General features: G+C 38.1%; 3 pseudogenes; 1 reads left to right on the forward strand and 2 right to left on the reverse strand.

The window, feature by feature from the left end:
- Positions 1 to 7,316: 7,316 nt before the first annotated feature.
- LOC138920827 (olfactory receptor 5AL1-like) lies at positions 7,317 to 9,374 on the reverse strand (annotated as a pseudogene).
- Positions 9,375 to 15,751: 6,377 nt separating this feature from the next.
- Positions 15,752 to 18,219, forward strand: LOC100066647 (forkhead box protein N3 pseudogene; annotated as a pseudogene).
- A 3,245-nt stretch (positions 18,220 to 21,464) lies between these two features.
- LOC138920828 (olfactory receptor 5AL1-like) lies at positions 21,465 to 22,471 on the reverse strand (annotated as a pseudogene).
- Between the last annotated feature and the right edge of the window lie 964 nt (positions 22,472 to 23,435).

The raw sequence follows: 23,435 nt of genomic DNA on the forward strand, positions 1-23,435 counted from the left end.
AGACATTTTTATGAATCACTGTTCAGTTTTCTTTTCATCCCACTGTTGTATAACTTGTATAGTTGGACATATAGTCATTAGAAAATCAAGCTGTATTGTTGGACAAAATGGAACACAAATCTTGTTTTATTCCAGTTATCAGCTGCAGGTGTGTTAATGAATTGTGTAAACTGTTTTGAATTTCTTTATTCTTTAAATATACATCTCAGTACAGTGTTACAAAAATTAATGGAGACAGTCCATTTAAAGCATATCACACAGAACCTGACATACGGAAAAACAATCAATAGATGTTGGCTCTATTTTTACTCTGAAAAGTTTAGAACTAAATAAGTTCATAATTTATTAATGTAATCTTTACTAAATGTAATAAAAGTGGCTTCTTTTTTCAAGAAAAATGTTGCTGTTTTCAACTAATTTTATTGAGATCATGATGGTTTATACCATTGTGTAGTTTTGGGTGTCCATTATTATTTATCAGTTTCTGAATACACTTCATTGTGATCTAATTTTTGTCTAGTAGTCTAATTTTGTTCATGACCATAGATATGTGCCCCTTTATCACTTTAGCCCAGCCCCCAACCCCCTTCCCCTCATAACCACTAATGTGTTGTCTTTATCTATATATTTATCTTCCACAAATGAGTTCAATCATGCAGTGTTTGTCTTTCTCTAGGTTATTTCACTTAACATTATACCATCAAGGTCCACTCACGTTGTTGCAAATGGAATGATTTTGTTTTTCTTTAAGGTTGAGTAATATTCCATTGTAAGTATGTGTATATACATATATATATATATATACACACACACACACCACATCTTCTTTATCCATTCATCTGTAGAAGGGTACTTGGGTTGCTTCTACATCTTGGATACTGTGATGATGCAATGAACATAGGGGTGCATAAATCTCTTTGTATCATTGATTTCAAGGATAAATACCCAGTAGCGGGATAGCTGAATCATATGGTATTTCTACTTGTAATTTTTTTGGAAATCTCCATACTGTTTTCCATAGTGGCTGCACGAGTCTTTATTCCCACCAGTAGTGTATGAGGGTTCCCTTTTCTCCACATCCTCTCCAACATTTGTTTTTTCTTGGTAATTGTAGCCATTCTGACTTGTGTAAGGTGATATCTCAGTGTACTTTTGATTTGCATTGCCCTAATAATTAGTGATATTGAACATCATTTCATGTGTCTGTTGGCTATCTGTACATCTTCTTTGGAAAAATGTCTGTACATATCCTCTACTCGTTCATTGATCAGGTGTTTTTTTGTTATTGTTTAGTTGTTTGAGTTCTTTATATATTTTGGAGATCAATCCCTTGTCAGATAAATGATTTGCAAATATTTTCTCCCAGATGATGGGTTGTCTTTTCATTTTGTTCATGGTTTCCTTTCCTTTGCATAAGCTTTTTATTGTGATATAATCCCATTTGCTAAGTTTTTCTTTTGTTTCCCTTGCACAAGTAGACATGGTATTTGAAAAGATGTTGCTAAGACCAATGTCAAAAAGTGTACTATCTATATTTTCTTCTAGGAGTTTTACAATTTCAGGTCTTACATTCAAATCTTTAATCTATTTTGAGTTAATTTTTGTGTGTGGTCCAAGATAGTGGTTTACTTTCATTCTGTTGCATGTGCCTGCCCAGTTTTCCCAACACCTGTTTGTTGAATAGACTTTTTTTTTTCCCCAGTGTATGTTCTTGGCTCCTTTGTTGAAGATTAAGTGTCCACAGATGTGTGGTTTTATTTCTGGGCTTTCATTGTTCCACTGACCCATCTGTCTGTTTTTGTGAGAGTACCATGCTGTTTTGATTACTATAGGTTTGTAGTATATTTTGAAGTCAGGGATTGTGATGCCTCCAGCTTTGTTCTTTTTTCTCAGGATTGTCATGGCTATTTGGGGTCTTCTGCTGTTCCACATAAATTTGAGGAATCTTTAACCTTCATTCTATTTCTGTGAAGAATGCCATTCTGTTTTGATTCTGATAGGGATTGCATTGAATCTGTAGATTGCTTTAGGTAGTATGAACAATTTACCTATGTTTATTCTTCTGACTCATGAGCATGGAATATCTTTCCATTTCTTTATATCTTCTTCAATTTCTTTGAATAATGTCTTATAGTTTTCAGTGAACAGGACTTTCACCTCTTTGGTTAAGTGTATTCTTAGATATTTTATCCTTTTTGTTGTGATTGTAAATGGAATTTAATTCTTGATTTCTCTTTCTGCTACTTCATTGTTAGTGTATAGAAATGCAACTGGTGTTTTCAAATCGGTTTTGTACCTTGAAACTTTGATGTAGTTGTTGGTTATTTCTAACAGTTTTCTGGTGTATTCTTTAGGGTTTTCTATATATAGAATCATGTCATCTGCAAACAGTGAGAGTTTCACTTCTTCCTTTCCAATATGGATTCTTTTTATTTCTTTTTCTTGTCTAATTGCCCTGGCAAAAAGCTCCAGTACTGTGTTGACTACAAGTGTTGAGAGTGGGCACACTTGTCTTGCTCCTGTTCTCAGAGGGATGGCTTTTACTTATTCACCATTAAGCATGATGTTGCCTGTGGGTTTGTTGTATATGGCCTTTATTATGCTGAGATACTTTCTTTCTATACCCGTTTTATTGAGAATTTTTATCATAAATGGATGTTGGATGTAGTGAAATGCTTTCTCTGCATCTATTGAGATGATCAAGGGATTCTGTTTCCCTATTTTCTTTATGTGATGTATCAAATTGATTGATTTGCAGATGATGAACCATCCCTGCCTCCCCGGAATAAATCCCACTTGATCATGGTGTATGATCCTTTTAATATATTTTGTTTGCCAATATTTTGTTCAGGATGTTTGCATCTGTGTTCATCAGCAATATCGGCCTGTAATTTTCCTTCTTTGTGTTGTCCTTGTCTGGTTTAGGCCTCAGGGTAACGTTGGCATCATAAAATGAGTTAGGAAGCATCCCATCTTCTCCCATTTTTTGGAATAGTTTGAGAAGGCTAGGTATTAAATCTTCTTTGAATGTTTGGTAGAATTCTCCAGATAAGTCATATGCTCCTGGTCCTTTGTTGTTTGGGAAGTCTTTGATTACCCTTTCAATCTCTTATGATTGGTCTATTCACTTTCTCTATTTCTTCTTGATTCAGTTTGGGGAGTTTGAAAGAGTCTAAGAATTTATCCATTTCTTCTAGATTATACAATTTGCGGGCACATAGTTTTTCATATTATTCCCTTATAATCTTTTGTATTTCTGTAGTATCTGTTGTAATTTCTCCTCTTTCATTTCTAGTTTTATTTAATTGAGACCTCTCTTTTTTCTTAGTGAGTCTGGCTAAGGGTTTGTGAATTTTGTTTGTCTTCTCAAAGAACCAGGTCTTACTTTCATTAATCCTTTCTACTTTTTTTAGTCTCTATTTTACTTCTGCTCTGCTTTTTATTATTTCCTCCTTGTGCTGACTTTGGCCTTTGTTTTCTCTTCTTTTTCTAGTTCTGTGAGGTGCATTTTCTGATGGCTTATTTGAGATTTTTCTTCCTTGTTGAGGTGGACCTGTATTGGTATGAATTTCCCCCTTATGTCCAATTTTCTGCATCCTATAAGAGTTAGTATTGTATTTTAATTTTCATTTGTCTTCAGGTATTTTTTAATTTCCTCTTTGATTTCTTCATTGATCCAATGGTTGTTCGGTAGCATGTTGTTTAGTCTCCATATGTTTCTGACTTTCCCAATTTTTTTCTTGTAGTTGGTTTCTAGTTTCATAGCACTGTGGTCAGAAAAGATGGTTGGTATGATTTCAATCCTCTTAAATTTATTGAGGCTTGCCTTGTTTCCCAACATATGGTGTATCTTTGAGAATTATCCATGTGTACTTGAGAAGAATGTGTATTCTGCTGTGTTTGGATGGAATGCTCTCAATATATCTTTTAAGTACTTCTGATCAAGAGTTTCATTTAAATGTCCTATTTCCTTGTCGACTTTTTGTCTGGGTGATCTTTCCATTGATGTAAGTGGTGTTTAGGGCCCCTACTAATATTGTGTTGCTCTTAATTTCTCCCTTTAAGTCTGTTAATAATTGCTTTATGTACTACGGTGAGCTTGTGTTAGGTGCGTATATATATATATATATATATATATATATATATATATATATATATATCAATGTGTTATATCGTCTAGGTAGAAAGTCCATTTTATCATTATATACTGCCCCTCTTTTTAATTTGAAGTCTGCATTGTCTGATATAAGTATGACAACACCTGCTTTCTTTTGTTTGCCATTAATTTGAGTATCGTCTTCCATCCTTTCACTCTAAGCCTGTGTTTGTCTTTAGAGCTGAGAAATCTTGCCTGGAGGTAGCATATTGCTGGATCTTGTTTTTTAATACATCTTTCTACTTTGTGCCTTTTGATTCTAGAATTCAATCCATGTAGATTTAGAGTGATACTGATATATGAGGGCTTAATATTGTCTTTTTATCTCTTGTTTTCTGGTTGTTCTAGGTTTCCATTGTGTCTCTTCCTTTGTATATCTGACTGTCATTTCATTTTGGTTGCTTTCTGAGGATGTTTTATCACTTCTCTCTCTTTTTGTGAATTGTGACTCTGCTGATTTTTTGTTTAGTGGTTACCATGAGGTTTGCATAAAATACCTCATAGATGAAATAGTCCATTTTCTCATAGCCTCTTATCTCCATTAACCTAAACAGATTCCTTCCTTTTCCTCTCTCCTTCTGAGTTATTGTTGTTAAAAAATATTCTGTTTTTAATGTGAGTTTGTGACTAAGTTGAGGTGTTTATCATTAATTTTGTTGCTTTCTTTTCCTTTAGAAGTTGTAATTGAGTCTTTGCCTCCATGTTCTGATAGAGAGTTGAAGTTTTCTGATTATGTCTGTCTATTTATCTCTTTTCTCAGAGCTTTGTAGACTTTTGCCTTTTTGTTACCATTGTGAGGGCATCTTTGTTATTTCTTGTAGGGGAGGTCTAGTGGCAATGAACTCCCTCAGCTTCTGTTTATCTGAGAAAGCTTTTATTTCTCCATTGTGTCTGAAGGAAAGTTTCACTGGATACAGTATTCTTACCTGAAAGTTTGTGTCTTTCAGTATTTTGAATATGTCATTCCATTCTCTCCTAGTTTGTAGGGTTTCTGCTGAAAGCCTGATGGGATTCCCTTTGTAGTTTATCTTCCTCTTCCTTGCTGCTCTTTATACTTTTTCTTTGTCACTGACTTTTGCCATTTTTACTATGATATACCTTGGAAAAGGTCTTTTAGCATTGATGTAATCAGGTATTCTATTAGCTTCATTTATCTGTAAATGTGGACCATCCCCAGGTTTGGGAAGTTCTCAGCTATTATTTCTTTGAACAAGCTATCTGCTCATTTCTCTCTCACTTCCCCCTTTTGAATACCTATAATCTTTATGTTGCTTTTCCTAATTGAGTCAGATATTTCTTGAAGAAATCTTTCATTTTTAAAAAATCTTAGTTCTGTCACCTCCCCCATCTGTAGAATTTCTATATTTTTATCCTCATAATTATTAATTCTTCCTCCATAGCATCAGCTTTATTGCTTAATGATTCTAAATTATCTTTTATTTGATTAATTGTGCTTTTCATATCCAGAATTTCTGCTTATTTTTTTATCGTTTCAGTCTCTTTGGTGCAGAGATTCATTTTATTCCTGAGCTCATTGAATTGTCTTTCCATGCTCTCTTGTAAATCATTGAGTTTCCTTATGACAGCTATTTTGAATTTTCTGTCATTTAGTTTGTAAATTTCTGTGTCTTCAGGATTGGGTTCTGGAGAATTGTCCTTTTCCTTCAGGTCTGAGTTTTTGATGTAGTTTCTCATGGTGTTTTATGAACCAATCTTTTGTTGGGACATGTGTGGTAGTGTTAGGTTGCATATTCGACCTGTTACTTCTAGGTGGAAGCAGGAGCAGCGTTCTGCCCCAACCCTGTCTGCTGGAAGCTGTGGGAGTACAATGGGCACTTTCCCCAGCCTTGGATGCATTAAAGCTCTTGAGTGGATTGTTCTTGGTGGGCTCCTCCTCCCCACTGGGGAAGCAATCATGAGCAGGCTAAGGGCTGCCATCACCTCCTCCTACATGCACCCTGGTGCATGTCCTCACGTTTGGGGCAGTTTCACCAGGCTGGGAAGCATTCATGTGTGTGCATAGAGCTACCAGAGGAGAGAAGGAAGTGCTCATCCTTCTCTGCCACTTCCTGGGGGGTCAGTCTAGCCACCCTCAGATATATAGCTGTGTGTCTGTCAAGCATCCCGTTGTACTGTGTGGGCTTCCTCCATTGGTCAGTGACTGTCCATTTAGTTGTAGTTCAAAAGAGGGAGAGATAAAAAGAACAGCTTACTCCTCCATTTCCTGACATCACCAAAAGATGATTATTTTAATAGCAGTAATGCAGACCCTAAAAAAGATTCAGTTTAGAATATGATCATAGGCACACCCACAAATAAATTGCAAAGAACTTATTGATTTAAAAATCACAGTAAAATGACTCCTTAGCTTTGTATTTTCATTTTATTGATTTAAAATGAAACACATTGTGCTGCCAACTATTTCTAAAAGGCTATTACCCCATCGCCTGAAGCCAAATTAGAGAGATCATGGATCCAAAAATAATGTTAATAATTAAGTGTAATAGTCAACATTTCTGAAGTACTTGCCCTATGCTACGAACAGTGTCTTTGATATTTATAATATTATTTAATACTCACAATGTGGCCAAGAGAAAAAAACTATTATTGCCTTCTGCTGATGAGGAAACCAAGAGACAGAAATGTGAAATAATTTACTAATGACAATAGCTATTATGTGGAAAAGCTAAAATTGTTAGCCAAACTGTGTGAATGAAGAGCCCATGTTCCTAAACCATACTTATGTAGAATGGGCAGTGAATTATAATGTTGTGAAATGGCTCCAATGAAATAAATGCAAGGTACCAGATGTTGATCTATTATGTTGATCTATTTCAGTACTACCCAAATCTCTCAATATGGCTCAGAATTCAGGTAAAGCCTCTATTTCCCAATTCTCTGTTTCCTTAATTATGAAGAAGAAGTTGTGGTCAAACAGGATTCAGATCTCTCTCTCTCCTCTTTTACAATTCAACAACTCATAGTATAAAACACGTCTTTCATGTGGAAATCACTGAGAATGGAAAAGCTGGTGAGACATTCTTGAGCGAATATGAGCACCCAAAGTGAGGAATTGGGCTCTGTGATTTCTCAGCATTGTGATTCTAGATAAGAGACAACTCAAAGTCCCCTGGTCTCTCCCTGTCCAATAAGTTTTCAGTTATTTGATATCCAAACACAACTTTTCTTTAATTCTTTTAAATGCAATTTTTACTTCCTGATTTCTCAAATTATAGATCAATGGATTTCACATGGGGATCACTACACAGAAACACATTTATTTATGTTCAGACAATGGCTTGAATTGGGTAGTAGGTGCATAAAAATGATTGTTGTTTAAAATATTGTGATGCAGGTCAGGTGAGAAGTACAGGTAGAAAAAGCTTTCTATCTTTCTTCAGCAGAATGGATCCTCAGAATGGTAAAATGGATGAAGACTTAAGAAATTATCACAATCAGTAGAGAGCAAAGTGCATTGAACACAGCAATCATTAGTAACATCTGCTCTTTGATATGAGTGTCACAACAGGCTAAAGCAATCAAGGGAACATCATCACAGTAGCAGTGGTTGACTACAGGAGCCACAAAAAGACAAGTGGGATGCTGCCACTGTCTGGACAAGACCCATAGTGAATCCATAAATATATATGCCAACAATCATTCCATAATGGAATATTCTAGACACGAGAATGACATAGAGTAAAAGGTTGCAGATGACAACATACTGATCGTATGCCATGATTGCAAGCAAACACAGTTCACCAACTGTAAGTGTGATGAAGCAGAACACCTGAATGGCACACGAATAAAATTTTATACATTTAACTTCACACAGAAAATTCACCAAGATGATTTGGGTGACAGATGAAGTAAAAGAAAAATCAACAGAGGCCAGATGGTTCAGAAAAAACAAATATATGGGTGTGTGAAGCCAAGGTCTGATTTGGATTAGCACAATCAAACCAAGATTATCCATGGAACTAGCTAAATAGATCACTAGGAATACACCAGAGAGAAGGCTTGAAGCTCTGGATCATTTGTGAGTCCCAAAAGTATAAACTTAGACACTGCTGAATGGTTGCCTTGGGCTGTGGAACAGATTTGAACGTGTTTTTTAATATTTTAAGACCCTACAGAGCAGACATTCTGAGTGTTCTTGTCTCCACTGGCAATAATCAAGAAGATGTTAGGAGCTGGTTCTGACACACCAGGATTTTACGTTGAACACAAGCAAAGAAGAATCTTCATGTTACTTCTGGTTTCAGAATGAAGTGATTTGCTCTAGGCACGAACTCCAAAGCATGAAATTCTGTGGAGATTTATAAAGATAGAAAAATGGTATTTTGTCTAAAATTTTATATTATGGAATAATCCATTCCGTATCAATTTTTATTAAGAAAAATAAAGATTAAGAGTTATTTGAACACAGATAAAAATAATGTTTTAAGTTGTTGGAATACTTTAAAAATTATAACAATTCCTTTGAAAATTTTTAATTAACAAGAAACAATAAATTAAAAAATTTCTTTCAGAAGAAGTAATATGGGGTCATAAAATTTTGAATACTGATGATCTCTATATCAAATATTCAGGATGACATTTATTCAATGTTTTCCCTCACTTACTTTGATTCCTATTTTTCCTCCGATTGTTATGTAGTTTTATTTGAATTAAAAGGAGGAAAAAACCCTTAGGAATGTGGATAGTCTTGCTTTTTTGGAAACAGGCATAACAGGATTAAAATACATTAAGTGATTCAGAAAATACATTTATCATGAACGTTCAAGTATCCAAATGCAAAGCAGGAGAAGAAAAAAAATTCTAGGATGAGTTTGGAGAAATACAAAGGGGTTTCTGGCTAATCAACTGAGAGTAGCTTTCGACGATCTTTATTTGAGCAGAAAAGAGATAAATTTGATTTTATATTTTCACAATTTATCCCAGATTTTTATCCCAGATTATCTGTACATCAGCCCTATCGGTTGGCAATATAGCTATCATCTTCACTTTCAGATATGGAAACTGAGGGTGAGAGCTTAAGCCCTCCTCTTGCTTCATGATTAGGGTGGGATGAAGCAGAATAACTCATTAAACTAGCCCTTGATTCTCTAACCTCAATTCATAGTTTATGGAAATGCTCACCTTTCAGGGAGCAAGAACTTTCCCATTCACCAGAGATCAAGGCAATTTTGGAAAGGCAATCTATGAGTTTGTCCATATGAAGTGTGTAGAGTGTTGCCTATCTTACACTTTGTGCTAAATAAGTCAATTTTAGCTCTCAATAGTATTAATAGTATTTAGACTGAGGCTTACTCTGCAGAAACTTGTGTGTAATCCCATCATACTGATGACTGTAGGAGGTTATTCTCTCCAATATTTTGAAGTGTTCTTCCACTGCCTCACTAACTTGTGATCTGAAATCAATGCCTCTCTGGGCTCTTATCCTTTGTAGTGCTTATATTTCTCTGATGTATTGGAGCCTGTGTAGCTCTTCCTCTGATATCAGCAAACTCTCCAGTATCCTCAGTCATTTATTATCCTTTCCTCCAACTGAAACTTGGCTTCTTCTTGAGAACCTACTTCTCTCCAGGTCACGACTCTGCGCTTCTCCATTTGAAACAAGTAAGACTCAGCAATTAGTAGATGCTCCAAATATAACAAATAAATACAAAGTTTGTATTACTCCAAACTCTTTTTTGCTACCTCAGTTACTTTGATTTTTTCCTACCACGTGCTGCCTTTGAGTAATCAACAACATAACCCAAAAGAGTCCAAGAAATCTTGAGGTGAACACTGGGAATGACAACAATGCATAACATTACATAACATGCCTTGGTCTCCTTGAAACATTTTTTCTTGTTACATCATTTCAAGCATTTGCTGAACAAAACAAAGGTAATGATGTCTCACAAGCATGAACAATTATGTTATGGTTAATCTTTTGGGACCCAATTAGCTTAATAGGCAAAGAGGAATCACTCGAAATTTCAGATCACTCTACTGAACCCAAGTATAATAAAGAATTAATAACAGCAAAGATGTTTTAAAACATGGGAAAACAACTGAAAATATGTTTAACTATTTTTATTTACTTTTTATAATTTAGTATGGATTTTATTAAATTTTGAATTTTAGTAAGAGGTTACAGTATGCATCAGACTTTGCAAGGCTACCAAGTATTGATAAATTGCACCAAAGATCCAACCCTGCATCTGAAACTCAATATTCTGTCGAGCTGTAAGCAAATAATAATTAAACTATGAATTTCTTATCAACCTGGAGGTACATTTAGTTCAATCTTAGAAAATTGCTTGAAAGTTCTGTTCAAAGAGGAACATGACTTAAAATGAACTTTATGTTGTTCCCTGAATTCTCTTGGAAAGGTTTTAAAGGCATGCAAATCACAGAAAAATTAACACTCATTCTCTTCAGACTCTCCAACAAACTCTGTTTATCCCCATTCTACATGCATGTATGTATATAGTGATGAATAGAAAGATATATAGATTTTAAAAATCACAAACAGTTGCTCATTTAAAAAAGAACAAGTAATTAACTTTTACTGAATGTGGGCATTTCATCCTATGAACGCTGTTCTTAATTTTGATAATATCATTCTGCCTAGCAGAATTAAAACAATTGTAACAAAAAATGTTAAACATAAATTGCATAGAAGCCTCCATATATTTTTTTGTATTTTTATTTGTAGCTAATCTGTAACAATTATGCTAAGTGTGTGATTTTCCTCAAAGGCTTGAAAGAAATTCAAGAAAGCTTGAAAAACATCTATCAACATGCAGACAGCTATGTGCCTCTGAGAATATGTGCATCAATTGTTTTAGAAAGCTATTTTAAACTTCTTCCTTGTGTCAAAATTGTGAAAGCTGTTTTCAGGATTTCTTCTTAGAGCTAATTTAACTTTTAAAATAAATTGCAATTTATTCTGTGATCATTATTGTTTCAACTATCTATTGCAATACATAAAAACCCACCCTAAAACTTAGTGGCCTAAAGCAGCAATGAGTTATTAGCTTCTGTGGGCTAACTAGGCAATCCTCCTCCATGTGGTGGCACCTGGGGCAGTAGGACAGTTGTAGGATCCAAGGCAATCTCAATCACATGACTGACAGCTGATGAGGCTGTCAGCTGGAGTGCTTTCTCTTATCCATGTGCTGTTTCCATGTGTCTAGCTTGGTCTCCCAAAAACTTGGTGGTTAGCTTCCAACATTTAGCATCCCCATGGAGAAAAAAAGAGTCTAGCCTTAGAAGTTGTACACATCAATTTTGAACATTCTGTTATATAAAGCAAAGCATGGGACCAGAGTTCATAAGGGAGGTAACTATAAAAGTGTGTGGCTATAGACAGAGAGATTCTTTTGGGTTATTTGGTAGTAATCTACCACAACCATGATCTTCTTGAATCTGCCCCAAGATATTTAAATAAAAACAAACAAACAAAAATTCAATGATACATTGAATCGTTAGACAATGTCTGAGAGTAGTAAAGCACATGAATTTTGAATTCAGAAGCATTTGTCCCTACATCATATCTTTGCCACATACAAGCTATGTGTTCTTGAATGGGTCACTTATCCTCTTTAAGATTCAGCTATTTATAAAGTGGGGATAATGCCCACCACACAAGCTTACTATAATTATTTATCTTGAGAATAATCTATATGGTAATATGAATCAATAAATCTTAACTGCTTTATAATAATCATATTCAGTGATAGGGACCAACTTGCCACTTTCTTATAAAGAGAAAGTTTTTTTAATATAACAATAATTAACAGTCTAACCTAAGTAAAACTCTTAGAAAAATTGTATCCCTAATTTGACATGAAATGTTTTACTCTATATGTTAAGTAATCTCCTTACCCTTAGTTCCTCTGATGAAAAAGAGAAAATAAATAAATTATAGCAGACTTCTTCAGGGATATGTGAATCCTTGACTTCCAAAATTTGTCCGTGAACCAGGAAGACGTTATGCTAAGTGAAATAAGCCAGGCATAGAAAGACAAACACTGCATAATCTCACTTATATGTGGAATCTAAAAAAGTCAAACTCTTAGTAGAAGAGACTAGAATGGTTGCCAGAGGCTCAAGAGGGGACGAGTAAATAAGGAAATGTTTTTCAAGGGATACAAATTTTTAGTTATGCAAGATGAATAAATTCTGGAGATATAATGTGCAGTCAACTATAGTTAACAGTACTGTGTATTATTCATGAAATTTGCTAAAGAGGTGTATCTTAAGTGTTCTCGGCAATAAAAGGAAGGAAAGAGGGAAGGAAGGAAGGGAGGCAGGGAGGGAGAGAGAGAGAGCTCGAGCAAAAGAAAGAAAGAAAGAAGGAATGAAAGAAGGAAAGAAAAATGGTAATTATGTGAGGTGATGAATATATTCATTAGCTTGATTGTGGCCATTAATTCACAATGTATACATATATCAAAACATCAAGTCACATACACTAAATATATACAGTTTGGTTTTTTGGTCAATTATACCTCAATAAAGATAAAATAAATTTTGACAATAGGAGCTTTAATCATCTGGATATTTCACAAAACATTATGCGAGTGAAGCACAGTGATAGACTCTTGCTAACTGTACTGATGAACTGGGAGTGGCAAGATTCCTTGGTGCCTTAGTAACATGTAGGAGCCAAAAGCTGGGAAGAAAAATCCCACAATGATTGTGAGTCCAATGGCTCCCTCTGTCCATTTGCTTTAAAGTCAAGTGACAAGTGGGACGGTTTGCACATCCCCTCCAAAGTAAAAGACACATTGTTGTGCAACAAGTTCACTACAACTCAGAAATATGTGTGGCACTTTTGAGAACACTTTGGGCTTGCCAGGCAGCATATACCATGCTTGGCACTGTAGCTCTGAGCCATTTATTGGGTATTTCAGCAGTCTGCCTAACTTGATGCGGTTTCAGAGAAAAAGTAGATTCTGCAAGTGATCCGATGATGCTAGAGATACCTGTATTGGAAAAGAATGATGTATGAGTCTTTGGAAAGACCAAATCCACATCACTACATTGACCATGGAGTGAGACCTCCTGAGGAAGAAATAAAATAGTTTTCTGTGTTCTACTGCACCCCAGTAGAAACTAAGTGCTGGATGAAAAGACACCAAATGAAAATTCAGCATCAGCTACCTATCATGTGTTGAGTGTTATAGGATCTACCAACACATCATTTTGAGCTGGCACAATAGCAATCCATTGTAAGTGTAAATGACTGATTTACAAACTGGGGGTTGTAATGGCACTAACAAATTATGGGAACAAGTAGTCCAGATTTTTATATCACTTATCCCTGCTGCACAGACTCCTTTCCATCAGTCCATGATGTGGTTTCATGGAGTAGATGTTCCAACTGAAGAATTCCATTTAAGATTTAGGCCTAGTGCAAAGAAGAGTTACCCCCTTATGCAGGACGTATCAGAAATGGACTTGTGCCACATTAAAGTCCCACTAAGAGGTGACACTGGAGGACAGTGATGAAAGCAAATTGTCCCAGTGCAAATAACATTTGACCTTCCAATTCCCATGGAGAAAATTTGGTCTGAGGGATACAGTCATGCATCGCATAATGATATTTTGGTCAGTGATGGACCGCATATATGCTGGTGGTCCCAAAACATTAGTACCAAATAGTTTAGGTGTGTAGTAGGTTATAGCATCTAGATTTGTGTAAGTACACTCTATGACATTTGCACAATGATGATGCATTTCTCAGAATGAGCCCCCATCATTAAGTGACACATGACTGTACACTGATTCATTCATTCACTATTCACAGTGATAAGTCACGCTGGAAATTTGGTTAGGGGACTGGGAGTAGCAAGTCTCCAAGGATGTGGCATTCTGGGGCAGAGGATTTTAGGTGATGTACGAGTGGGCACAAAACATGCTGATTTTATTTTCAACTACTAAAGGGTAACTATAGCAGAAAAGTTTTGCAACAGTGAGGAGGACTGGAGAAGCTATTGGATAGATAGCAGCCACCCTCTCTACTCTTGCAATCCCAGGGCTCATTCCGTGACACCATGGACAGAGTAGCCACAGTGGCAGGAATGAAGCCTATATGTACATGTATCCAATAACATAGCCTCCTTCTACTAGTATCAACACTGAGTGTCCCATCTGTTAGAAGCAGAGACCTATGCCAAGTCCTACATATGGCACCATTTTTTGAAAGACAAGCCAGAAACACAGTGATAATCCGATTGTATCAGATCACTTCAATATTGGAGGGACGCAATTTCTCCTTACAGAAATCAATAGGTGGAATAGGCATTTCCCTTCCCAACCTGCACTGTCTGAGGGAATATCACCTTCCTACAGCTTAAAGGATACATTATTTCTTAGATAGTAAACCACACAATATCTCTTGAAAAGAAGAAATACATTTTACAGCAATGAAGGTTTGGCATGACCATGGCATAGAATGAATGGTCTTAATATGTATCTCATCACCAACCATCAGCTGGCTTGATAGGAGATCCAAATGGAATATTGACAGCTCATGTAAGTCACCAGCTCAGAAAAAGGACTTGCTGCACTGGAGCACAATCCTCCATGATTCATTGTAGGTTACAAACCAGTGGCGGTGTAGGTTATAGGCAATATAGTGTCTCCAAGAGCATGAAATCATGGGTCTGGAAATGAAGAAGTTGTAGTAGGATTGGCCCTTGTCATCATTACACTCTGTGACCCAGTTTCTGAATTTGTGCCTCCTATTCTTACAATATTAGGCTCTTCTGGGTTACAGGTTTAGGGTTCCGGAAGGCAAATCTTTCCAGAGGGTCTCAATTAGTGTTTTAACAAACTGGAATCTGTGACTACTTAATGCAAGTGGACCATCAGACAAGGAAGGCATTAGCGTGCTGGCTAAGGGAATAAACTATGATTAACAGAGGAAGTTAGGGGTGCCAATGCACAATGGGGCCAGGAAATGAATGTCTGGAACACAGGAAATCACAGGGCATCTTTATAACTTCCATGCCCAGTGATAATGTCACTGTCAATGGGCAACTGTAAAAACTAGAAACTAACAAAAGCAGGGCAATTACATTCTTAGTAACAATGTAGAATAAAGTTTGTGTCACTCTACCCGGAAATAATCAGCAGAGTTAAGTGCTGGCTGAATGTGACGGAAATCTAGAAGGGGTAATGCTTGAATCATCATATTCACATAATCAGCCCAGACAATTTGGTGGCTTCTTACAAAACTAAACACACTCTTACCATACAATACAACAATTGTGCCCCCCTTGTATTTAACGAAGGGAGTTGAAAGCTTATGTCCACACAAAAACTTTCATGCGAATGTTTATAACACATTTATTTATAATTGTCCAAACATGGAACCAACCAAGGATGTCTTCATCCTTCAGTAGGTGAATGGATAAACTCTGGTATAGCCAGACAATGGAATATTAGTCAGAGCTAAAAAGAAATGAGTTATCAAACCAGAAAAAGACACAGAATAACCTTAAGTGCATACTGCTAAGTGAAAGAAGCCAATCTGAAAGGGCTACATACTGTATGATTACAACTCTATGACATTCTGGAAAAGACAAAACCATGGAGGTAATGAAAAGATCAGTCACTGCCAGGGGTCGGGGTGGTGGGGAAGGGACGAATAGAGAGAGCACAGAGAATTTTTAGGGCAGTGAAAATACTCTGTATAAGATTACAATAATAAACACGTCATTACACATTTTTCGAAATCCATAGAATGTATTACACCAAGAATGAACCCTAAGAAACTATGGACTTTGGGTAATTATGTGTCAATGTAAGTACATCCATGGTAACAAACGTACCACTCTGGGGAGTGATGTTGATAATGGGCCAGCCATGTGTGTGAGGCAGCCGGCAGGTATGAGAAATCTCTGTACCTCCCTCTCAATTTTGCTGTAAACCTAAAACTGCTCTAAAAGTATGTCTTAAAAATATGTTCAACCATATCAACAGGGACATTGTCAAGTGAGAGTAAGGTCATTTTTTCAGGCATTTTCAAGCCAAAACCCTTTAACGGAGCATATTTTCCCTCAGTTCAACAATGAAAGAAAATATTACCTGATATTTGCAATAGTATTTGTATTGTCTTTCAAGACAGCTTAAAATTCTCAATATCATAGTGAAAGGAGATAAATTTATGATTTTACGGTGCTTTATTCTTCATCTTTATTGCTGAAGCGCTCACCTTCAAAGAGAAGGAATGATCTTTACCTCTTTTTTTATAATTCAACTATCAAACATTGAAATTCCTACTCTGTGTAAGTCAAAGCATCTTCCAGGAATCCTTTCAAGGGATTTTCAAGAAAATAGACGTCAGGAAACTGAGCCCCAGAGGACAGAGAGGCCTACGCTTCTGGCTCTGTACCACTGCTTGTGACTTGATGTCCTAACTCCCGCCTTGGAACAATTTTGCGCTTCTGGGCACCCTGGCCCGATGATCTGTGGAAGAAGCGAGCAGGAGGCGGCAGGGCCACGGGAGGGCGCCAGGTGCCCTGCTGCCGCCACCCCTCCCCTGCTGCCCCTGCCGCCCACCCGTCTGGCTCACCACACCTTCCTGGGGGTCCTTAGCAGGGCCGCCAGGTGATGCTCGCTGGGCGCTCAGGAAAGTGTGACCTCTGCACTGAAGGGCAGTGGTGCGCCACGCCACCCTCTGGCCAGGAGCCTTCACACAAACGGATCCAGTCCTGCCTCCCAGTAAGAAGCCAGAAAGCTTGAGAATTAGTGTCTCCAGCATGCTGAGTCAGTGCTACTAGGGCAGCGCTTTCTCCAGCGCCCTTCAGAAAAAAAAATGACCTCGACTTTTCTCTGCCTGACATCAGGTTAAAGGAGCGGGCTGTGCAGGATGAAGAGCTGACCCCCAGGCTCTGGCTGCAGGAGAGCTGTGGGGGGCGGGTCCTTAAGAGCGTCAGCCCTGCCCAGGACTCCCAGCCCCTTCCAGGACCCCATCCCTCAGGCTCTCGGACATGTCCTACTTGCCTGGCAGAACCCCAACTGCAACACCCCCGTTCTTTAAAGGCCTCAGATTTGCAGCCATCAAAGACTCTCAACCAAGCACCTGCCAGTAAATGTATCCACAAATGGATCTTGGAACATTTTCTGTATTTTGCAAACACAGCTGCTGGATGGAAAAGATCAGTGAGACATAATTTGTCATTGAATAAGTGTTTTAGGACAGTGGGCAATGAGAGGAGTCAGGGTACTGGGACAGGGCATTGTGGTGCATGGATCCGGTATAGACAAAATCTAACTCAGGCTTTGGAAAAGACACCTTATTAGCCAAGCTTACAGTGTTCAATACACCTCCCTGTCTCCTCGGGTGCATCAAAGCACATCAGGCCCACCCAACTCACCTGGCAGTGCCTTCAAGAGAACCGAAGCCTGTCTGCGAGTTCCTCCAGGAGTGACACCAAACAGTGTGGCATCTGAGCTGAGGGCTGTTTCCCAGAGTCCGGCCATTGCCAGTCACTCCCATTGGAATGACAGCAGCCATGAGGAATGGTCTCACCAGCTGCCCGATGGGGACTCAGAGCGAGCCATCCTACGGCTCCCCTGTGGTCAGCGGAGACCCCAAGGAGGAGCACAACTATAGCAGTGCCAAATCCTCCACTGCTGGGAGCTCCTCACCACCCAGTGACAGTCTCATCCTCCTCGGCCCATGGCCACTATGAGCTTGCCACCAAGGGGAGCCAGGAGGACAGTGAGGGAAGCTTCTAGAGCCCCAAAAGCCACAGCGAGAGAGGAGGATGACATAAAACACAGCCCCAAGGAGGCCGAGGATGTCCTGCGTGACAGCAGCTGTGCATCCCGGGACAAGAAGCACCAGCACTTAACCAAGGCAAGGAAGGTCCCCAGTGACACGCTGCCCCTCAAAAAGAGAAGCCCAGAGAAGCCCCTGAGAGTGATGACAGGAGATGAAAGAGGGAGTGGGGCTACTCCTGCACTTGCTGGGGATTTGTTCCTGTGTGAATAACTTCACCATCAGGTCAGCAAAGCGGCCCAAAGAGCAAAAGGAAACCACAAAAGATTGAAGTCACTGATTTGTTTTCAACTTACAGCCATTTGGTTTCAGCACGGCAGGAGATTTCTAATGATTTATGGCAATATCAGCTATTTATTATTATTACTATTATCTGGTTTGATTTTCTTTTCTTTTCATCACTTTTTTAAAAAACTTGCCCCTTCTTTTGTTTTGGACCCTTAAGAATTTTATTTTTAAAGGAGATTGAAGCCATAGAACTTATATTGACACTCAGCTGTTTTATGAAAGCTTTTCAATATCTGAAGACAAGACTGAAAAACCCAGAATGACCATAGCTTCCCCCAGCATGTCAGAAGCATGTGGCTGAGTCTGCAGGGATGTCAACGGTAATGCCACGGGATACACACTCAGCACCCAGAAGGCACGTGTGCAAAGTAACCGTCCATCAGGCCCAATGCCGAGATTCAAAAGGTCAGGATGTTCACCCAGTTGGGTTCACTGAGTGACTCTGTATAAGGCAATTGGCAGGAAGGAATCACCCTCATCCCTCTGGAAGCAGACCCAAGCTTGTTGTCCCTAGCATCAAATAGTGCCAGGAAAACTGTGGCATTGCCACACACTGTGCATGGGTAGTTGGTCTCCAGTCCCCTGTTCTTCTTAACCACACAGCCCAATAACATCTTATGAGGTGGATGCTGGCCCAGTCATACACACCAGGTGTTAATGACAGATGAGAAGAAACGGGGTCAGTTTTTAGTGATGTTGCCAACCACTGAATTCTGTTCTATATTACATTAAGAAAATGTTCTACAAGCCATAAGCCTGAAGGTTGATGCTGCACACACAGACACGCTCACAGAGACACACGAGAGAGAGAAAGAGAGAGAGAGAACTGATACAGAAAACACGCTATGTCTTCTTCGTTGCCCAAGTGAAAATCAAGATCAAAGAATTATAAGACCTGTGAAGGAAGGAAACAATGATACACAGCTTTTTCTGTCTGTCAAAATTTTTTGATCCAAATGAAAATGAAAACAAAGTGCTATGGAACCTACCATTTGTATTGTGTTATATTTTTAAAAGATTAAAGGCGCATTGATGGGGAAAAATTTAAACCATTACAAAATAGGGGAAAAGACTCCTATACTTCCCTCGAAATGGAGCTTGCAATTAATGTCAGTCAGACTTCAACTTGGCAAAAATCAATGATTTCCACATTCAGTTTAGCTGTTACAAACTTCTGATCCAAAATGCAGGAATTCCTTTGAAAAAGGGAAAAAAAATCACAAAATGTAAATTTTTTTTAAATTCAAAAATAAGGTTCCTTTAGGGTAAATAATGAATTTAGCATGAAGCATGGATTATTTTCATATACATATGGAAAAGAGAGAAAAGGCTATGCCTCTAATTTTTAAGCGCTTAAGCTTAAAGTTTCTTTTTGTTTTCTTCTCTTTCCTTTTCTTTTTTTCTTTCTTTCTTTAATTTTGTTGGAGGGGTATCTTTTCCCCTGATTATTTAGTTTTGGTTTTTTGAAGCAGGTGTTTAGGGTTTAACCTTCTTCAGGGACAAATTCTGACAGTTAAGGAATTTATTCTGCAATATAGGGATATCTTCACGTTCTGGTAGGACCTGGGGGATTGAGCTCTGTTCTGCCTTGCCTGCTCTTCAGCCCCGACCCCCTGTACTTCTCTGTTGAAAGTGTGCCCTTTCTCTCCGTCTGTACATGTTTACCATGATGCAATAATTTAAGGGCAAACAGTAGTGAGTGTGTCTGAGGGAATCGAGAATTGTGGGGCACTGGCTTGAGAAAACCATTACTGTCATTTGGTTCTAGGAAAAAGGCAGAGACTAATTATGCATGTTCTCCAGGAGAAGAGGAAACATCCTAATGGGGCTTACTAGATGAGGGTGAGAGTTAGAGTACTTGTGAGGGACGAGATGACACGGGTATTGGAAGGAGCAGCCCTAGACTTTTTCCTGTGATGCATCTCACAGTGGGAAGGAGGGGCTGGCTGTCTCTACCACCTCAGCACACAAACCAACCTGGAAGCAAGCCCACCTAGATTGTGAGAGCTGAATTTAGACAAGTGGACATGTCACAAAAACCAGAAACTCTTGTTATCTTTGCCTAAATGAAATTACTTGGGAGATCCAAAGGGAAATTTCTAAAAAGTATGATCATCCTTCCAAAGGAGGGGAACTTTAAAACACAAGCAAAACACCCACTCCCATGGCTCAGGATATGATGGTGATGGAGAAGGAAGGAACTAGAATGATGTTGGTTTTTAAAAATGAGATGGTTGCAACCTAAGTGCCCATCAACTGAGGATTGGATAAAGAAGATATGGTATATATATATACAATGGAATACTACTCAGCCATAGGAAAGAATAAAATTGTCCCACTCACAACAACATGGTTGGACCTTGAGGGAATTATGTTAAGTGAAGTAAGCCATATAGAGGAAGACAATCTCTTTATGATTCCACTCATATGAGGAAGTTAAACATGTAGACAAAGAGAACACATTAGTGGCTACCATGGGAAAGGGGGTCGGGGAGTGGGCACAAAGGGTGAAGGGGTGCACCTACAAAACAACTGGCAAACAATAATGTACAACTGAAATTCCACAAGATTGTAAACTATCATAAACTCAATAAAAATTAACTTAAAAGAATGCGATGGTTGTGGGCCAATGTGGAATGCTCTGCCAGCACCAGGCACTGTCAGAACGTCCATCAGCCAGGACGGTGGAAATTAACTGGTGCATGCCACAGCATATCGTCTTCTGTGCCGCTGATGAGAGAACCTAAAAAAACGCCTACACCCATAAAACAGGTCGAATTTGTTACCTGAACCTGAATACTTCCAGTCTATTTGTTCAGATGGTGGATGGGAATAGTATGTATTTTTGGGGTACTCTGTTCCCTCCATCTCCCCAAACATCTGGCACCCCAAAAGCCATCCTCAGCTGTGGAACCTGAGTGGCACTATGATTTGTGTTGTCACCTGACCAAGGCCAGAAGACCCTCACCACAGTTCCCCAAGCTCACCACATCCCCAAGATAAAATTCAGACTTCCCTCCTGAAAGGCGGAGGTAAACTCTCATGACTGTTTCCGGCAGGGGACTTCTTCCAATTAAAACCCCCTCAGTTGGCTGTCTCCCCTTAGTTCCTTTTTATAAAGGAGCAAATGCCTCTTCTAGAAAATAATAAAATGAAATGTAAGTGATTTAAATAAATAAATAAATAGAATTTCCTAACTAAACCTGTATCCAGTATTTCTTTATTTCTTTAGTAATGACACAATTCATTGTTGATTACTAGAATACACCTTTTCAATAATTTTTTCAAAGCCTTTTTTAGCTCTTGATTCCTCAAGCTGTAGATGAATGGGTTTAGCATGCAAATCACCACTACATAGAATACTGAGGCAAATTTGTCTTTATCTAGTGAGTGTTTTGATCTGGACTGCACACAAGCCCTCAGGTACGTAAAACTGAGGGTCCCATAATATATAGTAATAGAAAACAGGTGCGAAGCACAGGTAGAAAAGGCTTTCTCTCATCCCACAGCAGAGGGGATCCTATGATGACAAATATGATGAATACATAGAATGTGAGAACAATGATAAGAGAACCAAACACATTGGACCCAGCAATGATTAACCACCTCAGCTCTCTGATCTGGGTATCAGAACAGGACAAAGCAATCAAGGAAACATCATCACAGTAGGACTAGTGACACATTTGAGTCACAGACAGACATGTGTAAGGTAGCCACTGCTTGCATGAGTCCCACAGTGAATCCATGAATGTGAGAGCTAGACACCATCTGAGCAGATTCCTGAGCATGAGAACTAGATTGAGTAAAGTGTTGCAGGTGGCCACATACCGATCACAGGCCATGTTAGACAACCTTAATAATTCCCAAACTAAAAATGTGATAAAGCAACAAAATTGAGTGGCACCTGGATAAAATAACACACAATTTAATTTCACATAAAGAATTCACAAGGGTGTTTGGCATGATGGCAGAAGTACCAAAAAAGTCAACAAAAACCAGATGAAAGAGAAAAAACACAGGGGTGTCTGAAGTTGAGGACTGATTTGTCTTAGTACAGTCAAACCAAGATTACCCAAACCAGTAACTAGGTCAGTCAGTAGAAATAGAGAGTAGAGAATGACTTGAAGCTCGGGGTTATCTATGAGGCCCAAGAGCATGTACTTAGTGGCTGCGGAATGACTGCCTGTGCCATGAAATAGATAAACAATTCTACAATAAACTGTTCCAGAGCACATGCTCTGAGTAATCTTGACTCTGTAAGAATCAATTAAATGTGAAAAGATAGCCCTGGCTCACCAGGATATTATGTCAAATTCAATCGAAGATGATAGGCACTCTCAGTTACGTGTGGATTTTACTTTGACTTTCAGTTTGAAAGGATTTGGTTCAGGCAGAAATTCCAAGATATAAAATTCACTAGGGAGCTGTAGAAGAAGAGAGTGTTTCCATTAAAATTTTATAATCAATGCAATAGCAAAGTTTGTGTTGTACTTTTCTTTAACTATAAAGGAAACAAACAACATTAAGAATGTAAGTGGCTTTGATAACATACATCAAAATCATTTCTTAAGTTGAAAGTTTATCTCATAAAATTATAATTTCCTCAGAACATTAAAAATGACCAAAGTCAAGTGTGGAAAATATAAAATGAAAGTCAAAATCAAAATATTAACACTATCTTTAGGCATTTCATTTGATATTATTTTAAAATTTTCTCCTTTTGCTTATTTTTGTTTCCTATTGTTTTTCAATTTGCATATAATGTTGATATTAAGGAAAAGTACGATTGTGAATTTTCTGGCTCTGTCTTTTGGCAAAATACATAGTGGCTAATAATTTTCTGGATGGTAAAACAGCTTTAAGTGATTAAGAGACATCTCTTTACCCTTTATCTTCAAGCATCTAAATGGCCCAAAGTGGATAGCATTTGGGCAGTGTCTAGATGAACTAAATTCCACAGAACATTTCTATAGACTCAAGCTGGATTCTGAATGCTTGAGACTAACAGAATTGCAATCAACTCCTTTCTTTCTTGAACAGAGCAGAAAATAAGTCAACTTGATTTTCTAACTTTATCTTTAGATTGTCTCATGTTTCTTCATATGCACCTTATGGATGGTTGACAGGTAAAATGCAATCAAATATAAAATGCACTCTCCTTTAAATTTTGATTGATATCTCCTTGGAGACTTTCTCTGG

Source organism: Equus caballus, chromosome 25 (genome assembly GCF_041296265.1).
Source record: "Equus caballus isolate H_3958 breed thoroughbred chromosome 25, TB-T2T, whole genome shotgun sequence".
In the NCBI taxonomy this organism is placed as follows: Eukaryota; Metazoa; Chordata; class Mammalia; order Perissodactyla; family Equidae; genus Equus; species Equus caballus.